Source organism: Pinus tabuliformis, chromosome 3_2 (genome assembly GCF_031772625.1).
Source record: "Pinus tabuliformis cultivar Carrire ecotype Pingquan chromosome 3_2, CPIR1, whole genome shotgun sequence".
NCBI lineage: Eukaryota > Viridiplantae > Streptophyta > Pinopsida > Pinales > Pinaceae > Pinus > Pinus tabuliformis.
In genome coordinates this window covers 790,308,230-790,325,223 of record NC_142302.1, presented here as the reverse complement: position 1 = coordinate 790,325,223, position 16,994 = coordinate 790,308,230, and the positions used below count along the sequence as shown (strand labels likewise).

Genomic DNA, 16,994 nt, shown 5'->3' with positions numbered 1-16,994 from the left:
ATAACATACCTTATCTCGACACATGTATGTCATTCAGGGAATGTTGCAGCTAACCTCCTGGAAAACTAGGGATGCGGTAATCTGGGAAAGAACTTGGACATCCTCGGGAATGAGAAAAACCACGTAGAAGGTATGGAATCTCTTAGGGAGATTCTGGAAAAAGGCAGGGAAGAAATTCGGGGCTCCCGATCAAGGTGTGATGGGAAAGGAGATCCCTTGGTGGATTCACAACATGTGTAATGAGAAAGAGGACAAGGTTGGTGGGTGGCCCACCCAAGGACCCCACACATGCGCGAAATTAAGGGATGGGAAAGAATGGCAATAGGTGGTAGCTACCTTGGGAAGGAAAATGGTAATGCAAGGTGTAATTCGAGGGAGAAAGGTGGTGAGGGATGCTAGAGTATGCATGCAAGTACTGAGGAGGAACTCGCCCGCGAGAGATGAGACTGGTAGCAGGGGGGAGGAACTTTCCTACAGAACGATGGATTGTCTCCACCAGCAGGAAGATGCCACCAATGCTTTCGAGAGAAATTGGTACGTAATTTAGGCTCGCCTTAGTATTGATATGGAGTCAATGCTGCAAGAATGGAGGCTGGTCTGGCAACGAATGTTGGTGGTTCCACATGTTTCTGATGGACTTTGGTTCAGTTCTCTGTTGTTGGTGTTTGGTATTTTAATTTTTGTATTACATGGTAAACTGTTGGAAAAAAGTGGGATGTATGGAGGGTTAGGGGATGCTCTTGGCACTTGGGTGGTGAACTTTGCTCCTACTTTCGTCAATACCATGTGTCTGAGACTTGGAAGGGGTCGAGCCACCCCTAAGGGCCTACGGTCACTTGGAAATTATCTGGGCCAAAGAGGAAAGAAAGCGGTTACTAGGGTCCAAACCACTTGCATGCCTATCCAGTCTGGTTTCGCTGGTCCTCAAGTTAATTTCTGGCCCAGTGGGCTAGGAACAAGGTGCCAGGGCCTTATAAAGTTTGGGAGTCTGACCTACTGAGTGTTATTCAGCTTCCTGTTAAACCTTTGGTTCAGTGGGGCATTAAGGGGTATTTAGGGGACTCTAACCTCAGTGCGGCTGTCAATTATGCAATGGCATGGTTAATTCCATGGAACCAGAGACATGGTAGGTGATGAGCCCTAAAAATGGATAATTATATGGGCTCATTCAACCTCCTAATTTGACTTAATCCACCATTCTCATTAGTTTATTGCATGTTTTTTATTATATTTATGCTAATAGAGTGAATTGGGTTAGTCATTATGCCAACAAGTCTAATGTGTGCTTTGTGTAGTCTTTTTGGTCAATTTGGAGACAAAATCAAGGGTTGAAATGAGCACTTGGCAGCCAAATTCGTGGAGAGGCTTTTTAGGAAGGTGTTCCCTTCATTTATGGGCCCTTACCTCGAATTCTCCACCATCAGCTTGGAGTTCAAGGGCTACCAAATCAATTATCACAAGGGCAGCCAAGCAAGTCAAGTAGGACTGTTGTTAACTACAAGTTTTGGGCAGCCGAGTCCCTAAAGTTTAGGAGGACTGTTGGGGTCCTCAATTTGTATAAATAAGAAGGCTTAGGGCCTCATTTTGGTTAGCCAGTAGTTAGTCACTTTATAGTCACTTTATAGTCATTTTGTATTGATTTTGTAGTCATTTTGTAATTCGATTTTTAGGCAGTAGATTAGCTTTGCTTTCAGCACATTTTCAAGTTTTCCTTGTGGACAGTTTTTGGAATGTAACATTTCTTTTGATCAATAAAGATGAATCCAGCTTTGCACCAGCTCTAAATCTCTCTTAGGAGGCTGTATCTCTTGGGGTTGGGCCCATCTCAAGTGCTCAGTACCTCCTTTGTTTACTTTCATGTGTCTTTGCTGCATTCTTAGAATAAAATCTATTATTTAGATTTAAATTTTTCTTTGTTATTTAGATTGCTTTTGATGGTAAAAAAAAAAAGGCTTTCATGTTCAGATCTAGTTGGTAGGATAATAATAGAAAACAGCTCCAAGAAAAGGGTCAACAACACTCTCTGTTTTGCCTCATCCTTACTGGATCAAGGGATGGAATTGAAGAAACAATGATGCCCCAACAAAAACATTAGTTTGCTTGACCATGCAATCCTTAGTGTACTGTTTCATTTGCAGAAGTTAGTTATGGGTTCAGATCTCTGAAATGTTTCTTTGCATGATTGATGTACATGGTTTTCTTTCCAAATAAAGCTGTTGTTCATTCGTTTTATTGACAGTTAGATTAGATTAGCTAGGACTTTGATTATTTGTAAGACGTTGTTGATTCAGTTAAATGTACATTGTGCAGGGCATCTCTACCACTCTCTCATCCGCCTAAGCTTCATCAGAGCCATCTGATCCATCTCCTAGCTAGGTTCCTCGTCTCACATCTGTCCTCTTGTCCACGTAACCCTACCTTTCTGTGCAATCATTGTTTCAACCTTCTCTGAGCCAATTTAGCCATCTACACCTCCTCACCACTCCATCCACCGATCCCTGGGCCACTTCAGACCCCTATCCTACCTCCATATCCATCCATGCATCTTCCCTCACTCACCCATCCTCCAAAATCCGATTTTTAAACATCCTGTAGAAATTTCTGAACATCCTGTAGAAATTTCTGAACATCCTGTAGAAATTCCTGAAACATCATGTAGAACCCCTGAAGACTTCCTGTAGAAGTTCACGAATGAGGTTTCTTGATAGCCAAACTCTGTGAAACTCTCTAGAAGGGTGTTAGAGACACCTTAGGCCCTCTCTGAACCTTCCTAACCTCTTCCAAGCATTTCCTCTCGCCAATCCACCTATGCACAGTCACAAACAGTTAAAATCACATGCATGATAATTCTAATAACTTATTCAAAAATACAAAAAGATGTTTTTTCAGGTAGAGGTAGTCTAGACACATGTATTTTACCTTCATAGAAGTAATGGCATCCCTTCCAGTAGTTTGCATTCTCTCCTTTGCATCAGTAGGACTAGCTGGTAGAATTAGGGTTTGCTAGGGTTTGCGTTACTTTTTGGCTTTCAGTGTCTTTCCGCAAGTAGATTAGCTTCCTTTGAGTTAGCTTTCATCCATCAGTTAAGAATCTTCTTCTAAGAGCTCATAGAAGTTGGCTTAAGCCCCTAGTGGACTTGTGCCAACTGACCAAGTGACAGCTGCAGCAAGAGCTAGTACTTGTGCATACAACACCGTCGCTTCCAAGTTTGTTACGAACTACCGAGTTGATAAAAGTAAAGAAGGGAGTCCCAGGAATTGCAACATTATTGCTACAATACTGGAGCCCACCATCTTTTTGGCGCCGTTGCCGGGGAAGCGTCAGAGTATTGGTGATTGCCGCTTTTCTTCTATTTTCCTACTCTCGCCTTCTACTAAATAGTTTATTTCGTTTCCATTTCTGTAATTTCATTTCTGCAAAAGTAAAGTAGATATTTCCTGCTTTCATAGATTAGAATTTCAATTCCGCAGTTTCATTTCTGCAAGCGTAGATTAGCATTTCAATTCCACAAGTGTAGACTAGCATTTCATTCCTACAATTTCATTTGAGCAAAATAGATTAGTCCTTTCCTGCTTTCATTTCAATTCCGCATTTTCATTTTAGCAAGATAGTTAGTTGCAGTTCAATCTATTTTAGTTTTGCAAGTAGAAATAGAAAAAAGCAAAAATCAACCAAAAAGATTTCATTTCATGCCCTGTAGGAGTAGAGATAAGTCAGAAAAATGATTGCACAACACCACCACTGCTTCACACAGCCAACCTTCTCTCTTCTTTGATGGCTGTGATTAAAGAACCCTTAGGTGGGCAGTAAGACATATCTAAAGAACCTCAAGGGAAGAAGAAGAAGAAACCATTCCTTTGGAGCGAATGGCTACAAGCAGAAATGTTGGGAGTAGTACCTTATCCAAAAATGAATTTGAAAATCAGATGGAAGATTTCAAGAGCGAGGTAAGACAGTTTCTTGCCATGCAACTGGATACCTTACAGATTCGAAAGAAGCAAGAGGAAGCCAACAGGGCTTTGGTGATCTTTTGTCCTAGGTGCAATAGAAAGCATCCTAGGAACGAATGTCCAATGCACTCCCTAGAAGTGTGTTTCGTTTGTGAAGGATACCATCCTACGAATCAGTGCCCTTCCTTGCCTGGACTTAAAGTTGCCTATCAGAGAGCCAAAGGAGCCACTGAACCACTCTATTATATGAACCAAAGGAGGCCACATGAACCTAGATCTTATCAGCAGGAACTGCAAGGGACATCCGAGACCTATTATGACCCCTATCAAGCCACTTTCATGCCTTCTTGGGGTCCCCCTACTCATCCTTCCTGGTTCACACCTCCTCCTTGTTCCTTCATAGATCCATATTATGCCCAACCAGCTGCTCATTCGTTTCACTCTTATGCTCAGCCATAGCCTCAGTGGAATGCACCACATCAAGGGTGGAGGCCCTAATACAACACTCCTCCCGCTTCTTTTCCTCCACCACCTGCTCGTCCACAACCATCGCCTCCTGCTCCACCAAGGCAACCCCAAATGCCTGCCCAACCACAAACCCATCCACATCCATCTCAAATATACAGCCCCACTCAACTACCCATACCACCATTTTCAAACCTGCCCATTGGAGCAGCTCAACACAATTACAAAGCTGAGGCACAACATGTCCAAATGACTCCTCCTGAGCTCAATGATCTTCACCAAAGCTCAGGAAGAGTGTTGCAAAACAGAGATTATATTGACAACATTGAAGGACCACATCCGGCAAAAGAAGATTCAAAAGAGGAGATCAAAGAACCATGGGCTGCACTTGATGAAGAGAAGAGATCAGAATCAGAGATCGAGAGAGTTCCCTCATGGTTACCATCAAATCCTCCATGTACTCAAGAGAAAGATTAGCAAAAAGAGAAAGATGAGAAGGTCGTGATAGAAGGTGACATGAAGAATGATCCAGATCAGTAAAAGGACCAAGGATATCAAAGCTATATTGAGACATGGTTCCAGACAGTCACTAAGTTGCAACGGTACTCTCTTCCTCAGCTATGTTTGAGCCCTTCAAGGTCAGATCATTTTGTCTCTGAAATCTGGATAACTGTCAAAGCATGCATTTCGAGCCTTCACATCATCTTGTCTCTAATCTCAATGTGCACATGGCTCCATTGGAAGTATTATTATACTTGAAAATGATTTTGTTTTTCAAGTAGGGTAGGGTAGAAAAAAGGAAAAAAGAAAAAAAAAATTGAAAATAAGAAGAAAAATAAAAATCTAAGGTGAAAACCACCTCGAAGGCGCCTTAGATTGGCTCATTGATTGAAAACCTCCATGAGGCAGTCAATGGGTTGGGAAAAAAGCAGGGAAAATTTTAAGAACCCCCCCTAAATTTATAAATATAATAAATGGTCAAATCTCCATGGTATATAGGAAAAATGGAAGGTGATTTTATCAATAATATAATATGTATATATAATTTTTTGGCGAATCTCTCACCAGGCATGGCGAATATTTTACTCAATTATAAAATCTTGTAAGATCTTGGCGAGTCTTTCACTAAATAATAAAACTTTGTAAAGTCCTAGTGAATCTTAGCATAGGCTACATGCTGGTTTAATTCCCCCATTTAAATATACTACATTACAGGTGAATACCATGGGTCAATACCATGTGCCATTTTGGTGAATACCATGGGTCAATACCATGTGCCATTTTTATTTTTATTAATTCTAATATTATGGTTAATAATGGTTTTTTGCATGGTATTAATAACAATCTAGTCCATGGTATTTGTCTCATATTATTTTGGTCATAGGTTTCACCTAAATATAACCCATTTTTTGAGTGTTCGTAAATATAAGGTGACTTATGGAGTAAATATAAAAAAATGCTTTATTTGTTTACCATACCTCTCGTTTATTTATAGTTTTATTAATTTACCATACCTCTTTTACAAATATGGTATTTGGCCCATAGGATTCACTTAAATAAAACCTCTTTCTTGAGCCTTCATAAATAGAATGAGGGTTATGGACTAAATATAAAAAGAGGTTTTATTTATTTACGATACGTCTAGTTTATTTGTATTTTTATTTATTTACCATACCTTTTGAGTAAGTATAAAAATACGTTTTATTTATTTACCATACCTCCACTTTACTTATATTTTTATTTGTTTACACCCTTACATGTATATAAGGTGACTTATGGAGTAAATATAAAAAATGTTATATTTATTTACCATACCTCTCATTTATTTATATTTTTATTAATTTACCATACCTCTTTTATAAATATGGTATTTGGCCCATAGGATTCACTTAAATAAAACCTATTCTTGAAAATGGGCGAATGGATTCACTTAAATAAAGCCTATTCTTGAAAATGGGCGAATGGAAGGTTGTAAGTCCTAATTTCAAGGGCTAAATTTACCTTTTTTACCCTCTCCCTTAAAATAAGGTGGGCTATTTGAGGTGATTTGTAAAAATGTACTATGATACAAAATATTCGCCCACTAAAAATTTAAAACCCCTTAATTTCGCCAAAGGGCGAACATTTGCCCCTAAAATTATCCTTGGAAAAAAGAGAAAAGAGAATAAGATCTCTGGGTGAAAACCTCCCTTGGAGGCGCCCAGGGCAGGCAATTAGGGTGAAAACCTCCATGAGGCGCCCTAGTTGTTTTTCAAAAAAAAAAAGGAGAAAAAGAGAAATAAAAATAAACCTAATTTCCATTGGATAATTGCAGGTTGCAAGAAGGACATTGCAGGTCAGGAGGATCACTCAAAACAAAGACAAAGGAATTTTTGTGCCTTCTACAGGAAGTTCTGTATTTCTACAGGAAACATCCTGTAGAACCTTCAAGCGAGCCAGATTCGATTTTGGAAGGGAATCTAAAGCTTGGAATCTATTGGTTATGCCTGCAAGCATCCATGTTTCCATTCCTCACCCTTTCCCATCATTTTTTTCCACCTCATTGTGCTTCTTTTATGAAAACTATGTCTTCTACAGGAAGCTTACAAAAAAGCCAAATTGATCTCCGAAGAGGACCCGAAGGCTGGGAATATGTCCATGAGGCCTGCACACATCCATGTTTCCATCCCTCACCCTTTTCCATAATTTTTTCCATGTCATTGTGTTTCTTTCCTCAAAACTGTGTTTTCTACAGGAAGTTCCTGTAGAAACTACAACAAGTTAAAAATGCATTGACAAAAAAAGTATTTTGGCAAACATGACAGCTTCCCCAAGGGTTCAGAAGTCCTCCTGCAATTTTCAAACTCCTCCTCCATCATCTCCATCCCTGCATCACAACGCAAGCTCATTCTTTTTCACCATGCAAAAACTTACAGAATGCTTTGAACAAAAAATACATAGAACAGAATTTGTTTTTGCACTAACTTGAAAACCATGCATCCATTTGAAAAACCGTTTTACAGGGAATTGTACAGGGGTGATGGCAACATTCGTGAGCAGTTTCAGCCGATTCCGGTGCACGATTTCCAAGAAATCAGCCTCCATCACCATCAACAATTTTTGCGTTTTCTCCATATCGGTGCATCTGTTTCAAAACCTGTTTCATGGGGAGATGCACATGGGTGATAGTAGCCTACCCAAGTAGTTTCAATCGCTTCCGATGCACGGTTTCCGAGAAATTGATCTCTGAAATCTTCAGCCATTTTCTGTTTTTCTCAAAATCTGTGCATCCATTGATCGAAATTTTGCTGTGGGAAGTGCATAATGATGATGGGAACATGCTCAGCAAGTTTCAAATCCATCATTTTTATCATTCAGGAGCAATGGCGAAAACAAGTTTCGGTCCTGTGAAAATTCAGCAGCACCAGCTTGAGGGTGCAGATCTGAACATGGAAATGAACTCCTGCAGCTTAGATCCGGCTAGAGGATACCTGCACAAGAAAAATAACCACACATCAGACAGCAAAGAGCTTATAGCACAAAGGAGCCATCATGCAACCACTGAAACAGATGCATGCAACAGAAAAAAGCACCTCACAACAACCATTTGACTTCAGGTACGTGACTAAAACTTGTTCCTCTATTGCATGAATCTAATCTAAGCACTGCATGAATGAATGAGATGGGGGGATTCAACCAGGAAGCTAGCCATATTCGATTGCACTCATCGAGGCAAAAATCACGCAGCATGCGTGTATAGTCATTCACGTGGAAGTTGAAAAACATAGGCAATGGTGGACGTGTTGAACTCCAGCACACAGGACATTAGATGATGAACAGATAGAAGAAGACATGCAGTTCATAAAATCACTGCAGTTCGAAAAAGCCAGCGCACATGTTTTTGCCACCTCACCACAAATCACGCAGCAATTAAAGACGGCTCAACTAAAACTCATGAACTGTTGTTCATGTGCACTTTCCACATCCTCAACTGAAGTGTGCACAATTAGTTAACCTATAGTCCTCCACTGAGTTTTTCTACTTGTCTTCGAGATTCTGCTGCGTATCAGGCTCGCTCAGAGGTGCAGGGGCGCTCTACAGGCATTTCTACAGGAAGTCGTCTACAGGAAACGCAGAAAACAACCATGCAGAAAGAAAATGTGGGATTTTCAGCAAATTTCATGCTCCAAACGAGGTATGCTCAGGAAACTTCTCTGCATATGATATTTATATAAGGTGGAGGATTAAAAACACAATATTGGGTTGAAAGAAAGGGAAGTGAAGCTTAAAATGCTGCTTGTGTTTTTTCCCTCCTTTGGGTTATACACAGTCTCTCCATTTTCCTCCTCTGCATCCGAAATATGCCTTTTCCTTTCTCACATTCTTTTGAAAAAGGGATGCAACCATATAAGCCAACCTATGAGAAACAAAATTTGCAAGACTGTCCACCCTCTGAAGCAAAACCTTGTGTTATAAATATTCTTTGTTCTGTCAAAGGTATTGATTTTTCTCCAAAAAAAAAAAAAAAAAAAAATCCGAGAAGCAAATTCAAGTTGGAAACAGTTCGAGGAAAAATTGCAAATTGATGTTGTGAAAAAGAAGAACATGAGAAATTCCTGACTCCAGAAAGACAAACCTTAGCCATTTCTCTATTTCCAGTTTTGAAAGTTTCTTTCCTCCCCCCTCACCTGAACATTTCCAGCAGTCACCACACATCATGACAGGGAGATTTTTAGAAATATGGCAGAGGAAGATGAGGAGGAAATAGAAAAAGAGGAAAAGACCAAAATGGAGAAAGAAGGACTTGAAGCCAATGAGGAAATCAAAACAGAAGGTGAGAAGGAAGATCCATAACAGAAAAGAAAAAGCCTAAAGTAGAGATGGCAAAAACTAAGCAAGATGAGAAGAAAGCCAAAACAGATCATGAGGAAGCAAGATATTGAGGCAGAGAAGAAAACTAAGGGTAAGGAAGCTAAGGGAGAGAAAACCTAGGGAAAACCATCACAGGGGAAGCCACCGGAAAAGCAAGAAAGAAGAAGAAGGAAGAAACAAAGAGAAAAAAACAAGTTTAATCCCTGGAAATTGTTGCAGGTTGCAGGAACACAATGCGGAAAGGGGGTCTCCCAACACAAGCAAAAGGGTCCCTACCAAGTTCCTAGGCATCCTCACATCCATCCCCTCCATGAACACTCATTTTTTTCAGGGTTCGGACACAATCTAGTCATTGTTCAACCTTCTACAGGAAGCTACATGACTTTCTACAGGAAGTTCTGTATTTCTACCAGAAACATCTTGTAGAGCCTTTGGGTAGGCCAAAATCGATTATGGAGAGGGATTTGAAGCTTGAATTCTATTGAGGAGGCATGCAACCAATCTTTTCTTCCATCATCCACTGGTTTCATCTCGTTTCACCACCATTACCACCATCTGATTGAATATACTTGCACAATCATACCAAAGCTGAGAATTCTTTAGGAAAAGGAGCAAGCAGTGGGAAGAAGCAGAGAGAAAAGCACGGTTTCATGACGGAGAAGAGGACATCACTTCAAAAGCTTGGCATGACAGGGAGGCCACCAAGGCCATCAAAGATGAGTAGATAGATTGGTTGCTCAGAGGATGAGCAACACTTTCAGTAGGGGGGTGATGATGAGCCCCAAAAATGGATAATTATATGAGCTCATTCAACCTCCTAATTTGACTTAATCGATCATTCTCATTATTTTATTGCATTTTTTTTATTATATTTATGCTAATAGAGTGAATTGGGTTAGTCATTATGCCAACAAGTCTAATGTGTGCTTTGTGTAGTCTTTTTGGTCAATTTGGAGACAAAATCAAAGGTTGAAATGAGCACTTGGCAGCCAAATTCGTGGAGAGGATTTTTAGGAAGGTATTCCCTTCATTTATGGGCCCTTACCTCGAATTCTCCACCATCAGCTTGGAGTTCAAGGGCCACCAAATCAATTATCACAAGGGCGGCCAAGCAAGTCAAGTAGGATTGCTATTAACTACAAGTTTTGGGCAGCCGAGTCCCTAAAGTTTAGGAGGATTGTTGGGGTCCTCAATTTGTATAAATAAGAAGGCTTAGGGCCTCATTTTGGTTAACCAGTAGTTAGTCACTTTATAGTCACTTTATAGTCATTTTGTATTGATTTTGTAGTCATTTTGTAGTTCGATTTTTAGGCAGTAGATTAGCTTTTCTTTCAGCACATTTTCAAGTTCTCCTTGTGGACAGTTTTTGGAATGTAACATTTCTTTTGATCAATAAAGATGAATCCAGATTTGCACCAACTCTAAACCTCTCTTAGGAGGCTATAGCTCTTGGGGTTGGACCCATCTCAAGTGCCCAGTACCTCCTTTGTTTACTTTCACGTGTCTTTGCTGCATTATTAGAATAAAATCTGTTATTTAGATTTAAATTTTGCTTTGTTATTTAGATTGCTTTTGATGGTAAAAAAGGCTTTTCATGTTCAAATCTAGTTGGTAGGATAATAACAGAAAAAAGCTCCAAGAAAAGGGTCAACAACACTCTCTGTTTCGCCTCATCCTTATTGGATCAGGGGCTGGAATTGAAGAAACAGTGCTGCCCCAACAAAAACACTAGTTTGCTTGACCATGCAATCCTTAGTGTACTGTTTCATTTGCAGAAGTTAGTTATGGGTTCAGATCTCTGAAATGTTTCTTTGCATGATTGATGTACATGGTTTTCTTTCCAAATAAAGCTGTTGTTCATTCGTTTTATTGACAGTTAGATTATATTAGATAGGACTTTGATTATTTGTAAGACGTTGTTGATTCGATTAAATGTACATTGTGCAGGGCATCTCTACCACTCTCTCATCCGCCTAAGCTTCATCATAGCCATATGATGCATCTCCTAGCTAGGTTCCTCGTCTCACATCTGTCCTCTTGTCCACATAACCCTACCTTTTTGTGCAATCATTGTTTCAGCCTTCTTTGAGCCAATTTAGCCATCTACACCTTCTCACCATTCCATCCACTGGTCCCTGGGCCACTTCAGACCCCTATCCTACCTCCATATCCATCCATGCATCTTCCCTCACTCACCCATCCTCCAAAATCCAATTTTTAAATATCCTGTAGAAATTTCTGAACATCGTGTAGAAATTCCTGAAACATCCTGTAGAACCCCTGCAGACTTCCTGTAAAAGCTCACGAATGAGGTTTCTTGATAGCCAAACTCTGTGAAACTCTTTAGAAGGGTGTTAGGGACCCCTTATGCCCTCTCTGAACCTTCCTGACCTCTTCCAAGCATTTCCTCTCGCCAATCCACCTCTACACAGTCACAAATAGTTAAAAGCACATGCATGATAATTCTAATAACTTATTCAAAAATACAAAAAGATGTTTCTTCAGGTAGAGGTAGTCTAGACACATGTATTTTACCTTCATAGAAGTAATGGCATCCCTTCCAGTAGTTTACATTCTCTCCTTTGCATCAGTAGGACTAGCTGGTAGAATTAGGGTTTGCTAGGGTTTACGTTACTTTTTGGCTTTCAGTTTCTTTCCGCAAGTAGATTAGCTTCCTTTGAGCTAGCTTTCATCTATCAGTTAAAAAGCTTCTTCTAAGAGCTCATAGAAGTTGGCTTAAGCCCCTAGCGGACTTGTGCCAGCTGACCAAGTGACAGCTGCGGCAAGAGCTAGTACTTGTGCATACAGCACCATCGCTTCCAAGTTTGTTACGAACTACCGAGTTGATAAAAGAAAAGAAGCGAGTCCTAAGAGTTGCAGAATTATTGCTACAATACTGGAGCCCACCAGTAGGGTCGAGGGTAGAATGAAAAGCCGAAGAGAGGGTATGCTGTCTATCTTGGCTATGTCCTTTACCAAACTTTCATCCAATTCCATTAAGGTTGGGTTATATGATAGTTTCAAAGTCCACAGGGGCAGGAATGGTGATCCGGGGTCACCAAACCTCAGCGGGCCTATCAATTTAGTCAGAATTTGGTCAGCCACTAGCATCCCAATTCCTGAGTATTCCAAAACTGGTGAGTCTGTCAAGCTAGTTGTGGTAGGGCCTAAACCAGGAAGCCAGAGGGTTGGCTGCACCAAGGGGAGAATTGAGAGGAAGAGGGAAGAAATTCATTTAAATTTGGGCATAGTGAGGATGAAGGCAAGTCTTGAAGGGGTTGGGGGGAATTCGGGTTACACCCCTCAAACCCAGAATCATGACTCTGTAATGGTGCTCCACAAGGAATGGTCGGATGGCAACACTAACATTTGGTTTGGTTTTAATGTTTCTTCTTACACTACTCTTACAGGTCTGTTTAATCTTTTTCCCCCTCCGACTCTGACAGTCCTCCTCCGGGACAAGGCAAGAATTCGAAAGTGGCCATGGTTGGAAGGAACTTCGAATGAAGTAAAAATGGTGAAGCCTGAAGCGGGGACGGGAAGAAGAGGGCGTCGTCGCGGCTGCAAACAAACTGCTGACAAAAAGAAAACACTGGTGGCCTCGACCAGTAAGACCCAGCGAAAGAGGGGCAAGAAAACAGGAGAGGAAAATATGAAAAGCCTCATGCATGCATACAGTGGGGGAACTCCAACAAAGGTTATGACCATAATTTGAACATGGGCGGTGGAGCTGAATGCCAAGGCGGCGACAGAGCCACTTCCAACGGAGGACTAGGATCCCTTGCTCATAAACCCAAGACACACCCGGGGTAGGCAAACTCTATTCAAATAGACAATCCAACTCTACTAGATTGTGAAGAACCCACTAGCAAGGGCCATGATAGAAAATAGGAATCTGGAGGAACCACCACAAACACAGCAAGAGGGGTCAAGCTTAAAAGATATTCAAAGGGAGATCCAGGTTGTACAGGTGCAACAGTATCACCAGAATGTCTTCTTAGGCCGATGGAGAATTAAATTCAAAACTTGCTAGAGAACAAAATGCCTAGGTCGAGTGCTAACGACTCAACTCCCATTGAATCATCAGATGACTGAATGAAGATAAGATAGGAAGTACTGCAATTTTGTTGTTACTACACTGATCTGGTCAAATAGCATTTACTTTGATAGCATAATTTTTAAACGTATAGTAGATACAATAGCTTATTTAGCATGGATGGATATGTTCAAACTGTTTAAATTTTGGACGGCATATGATGCTGATCAGTGACCAACAAACCTGGTTTCCTTCGGGTAAGTTGAGGCCACGAGACAAATTTTTTGTTAGTTGCCTATATGATTAATAGAAAAGGAAAGTGCTAACAAACTTACAAAAAAAAATAAATTAAAAAATAAATTACTCTTATCACTTAGCAACGAACTCTAAAAAAAAAATGAATTATATTATTATTGAATCTATTGGGTATAATGTATTTATGAATGTGCATTTACAAAATTAATATTGTAAATGTGATTTCATTTTATGGATACATTTATTACATGGGAGGACATATATATATATATATATAATATAGGGTTATTGTGAGAGTCCATTTTATAAAGAATATGAAATTGTGAAGAGGGATAAGAATAGGCTGAAATTTGATTTTAAATATATTTTTTAAATTACATTTAATTTTATTTTAAGGTTATTATAAAATATTTTATAGATATAATAAATAAGATAAATTTAAATAAAAATATATATATTATAAATATTTAATTTTATTTTAAATTTTATTTCAAGAACATTTTAATTTTAATTTTAATAATAACATTTAACTATATTTTAAAATTTTGGAACGACTTGAAGATTTGGTCAAAATAATTTTTATCCATTGTATAATAATCTTTTTAATGTTTGATAGACTATGGTCACTGATGTAATGTTCTTAAATTTAAATAACTATTTAAATATTAGTGGAGTTTAGTGGAGGTTAATCATAGTTCTCATTATTTATATTTATGTTAAGTTAATATATTTTATTAATTTATATATTTCGAGGGGTCTAATGGTTAAGGCCACGTGTTTCCTCCTAAAAGGTTAGGGGTTCAAAATCAGAGGGGAGTAGAGTATGTATGTCTGAAGATTAAGCTGGATAAATTACAATTTGATAGCATTCATATATAATTTAATGAACCACCTCACCATCGACCTGGATATATAATGCATTTGGCTTTTCCTAATTGCATGGGATTTTTTTTTTTTTTAACTTACAAAAAAAGTGTGTTTGATCATTCTTCAATAATACTAGCAATTAAACGCTCTCTGCGAAAGAGTTTCTGATCTGGTTAATATGGTAAAGTGAAGAGCTGTAAGTATCAATTTACCATATATCTCCTTTACAGTGTACCTTAGGCTAGATTGGTTAGTGTTTCCCACAGACCAAATATGCAGCAAAATTGCTGCCCAGAGCTCTGGTTCCAACGAACAAATTTCCAGAGCTGCATCACCCATCTTACTGGGTGACCCTGATTGCATTTCTCTGAATTGCTGCTTGGATTGTTGAGTTGTAGGAGCCATCAGTCAGAAATACGCAGCACTCAGCGTGCTAAAATTTATTATCAGTTTAGGATGGACAGTATAAGTGCTGAGAAATATAGTGAATGTTTAACGGTTTCGAGGGTCGTGGCATTGTTTTAGATCAGGGTAATGGACTCAGATAACTATCTCTCATTGCAAAGGGCTGCAACCACCTCTTTGGGAAGCATCAGTTTGTGTTCGTTCTTGATTCCCATCCTCGGAAATCTGCATTGGTAATTAACTTGACTTCACTGTGTGCATTCGAGTCGCAGGAATCATAATGCTCATTGCAGGTATAAGCTGAAGTTGGTTCTGTGCAGGGTGGTTGATCTGGCACTTTCTTCACCTTCAAATTTCCAGATATTCTCAAAATTGGCAATCTGCATATTTTTTAAGTGGCAATGTACATAATTCATTATTTTTGAAGGACAAATTCCAAGATTTTCTGAAAATTAGTAATCTACTCATTTTTTTTTACTTACCATTAGTACAACTATATTAAAAATATTAATGTAGTTGCTTCATAAATACAATAAAAAAATTATTGTGATAGGAAGAATACCTTACCAATACACACATTTAAGTGATTAACTATGCATAAAAAAATTACGGGTCAATTTGAGAAAAAATGGACCATTTTGTTATATAAAATTTATTTATATATTAATTTTCCCATCTAATTAGAATATGAATTTGTTAGAATAATCTCAAATCCCTAGGAAATTGATAGGACGAATTTAAGAATGCCTTACCAATACACACATTTAAGTGGTTAACTACATATAAAAAGATTATGGGTCAACTTGAGAAAAATGGACCATTTTGCTATATAAAATTTACTTATATATTAATTTTCCCATCTAATTAAAATATGAATTTATTATAATAATCTCAAATCTCTAGGAAATTGATGGGCACGAAGTCACTTGGCACAGATTTAATTTAAATTTAGAAAAAAAGTAATTACACTTCTTATTGTAAAATGGACCATTTTGCTAAATAAATTTTGCTTATATATTAATTTACCCATCTAATTAGAATATGAACATATTAGAATTGGAATAACCTCAAATCCTTAAGAAATTGGTGGGAAGGGAGCCACTTGGCACAAATATACATGCCCTATTGAAACATGCCTACTTTGGTGGAGTACCCATAATACACACAACCGGGACATCCTGCTGAAATTGTGGGAGATCTTGAAAGCTAGAACCAACATCATATTTGATAAAAAAATCCATAGTGTTGACAGGATCATAGATAGCATACACTCTTGGATGGATCCAATGTAGCAACCATTGTCTCGTCCACCTAGTGTCTGGGACTGATGATCCTTCTATAACATACCCAGCTGGTTTTTTTGAAGGTGTTGAATATGGTGGAAGATGCGGATGCGGGATTTGGCTCTGTATGGACTTCAACATGTAATATAGGATCCACGGGGGGTTGGGTGTGGAAATAACATGAAGGCAGAGGCGACCACCACTCTATTGAAACATGCCTACTTTGGTGGAGTACCGAGAATAGACATAGACATGCCGGAGATCTGGAAAGCTAGAAACAACATCATATTTGATAACAAAATCCACAGTGTTGACAGGATCATAGATAGCATACACTCTTGGATGGATCCAATGCAATAACCACTGTCTCGTCCACCTATAGTGTCTCACGGGACTGATGATCCTTTTATAACATACCCAACTAGTTTTTTTTATGGTGCTGAACAGGGTGGAAGATGTGGATGCAGGATTTGGATCTATATGGACTTCAACATGAAATATAGGATCCACTGGGGGAGGGTGTGGAACTAACATGAAGGCGGAGGCTATGGCGCTTTGGGGGATGCTCTAGATTACGGACTTTCTTGACATCCACAACATCAATATTTATGGAGACTCCCAAGCCATCATCAATCATGTCTTGGGATCTTCTACCATTTCACATCCCCATCTACAGGGTTGGCTGAGGCACATCACATATCTAGGTGTCACTATACAACACATTCATAGAGTTCACAACACTGTTGCAGATTCTTTATCTAAGCAAGGTCTCCTTGACACATTGGAGGGGTTTCATATCACTCTAGAGGTGGATGGATGCTCGATAGATGCTTGTTTATGCCTTTTCCTTGACTTTTGTCTACACTATTTTTTTTGGTTGT

At 39.0% G+C, this 16,994-nt stretch overlaps 1 pseudogene; it reads left to right on the top strand.

Annotated features, from left to right (window-relative positions):
• The window catches only part of LOC149182972 (uncharacterized), a 61,843-nt pseudogene extending 46,776 nt beyond the window's left edge, over positions 1 to 15,067 (top strand).
• Positions 15,068 to 16,994: the final 1,927 nt, after the last annotated feature.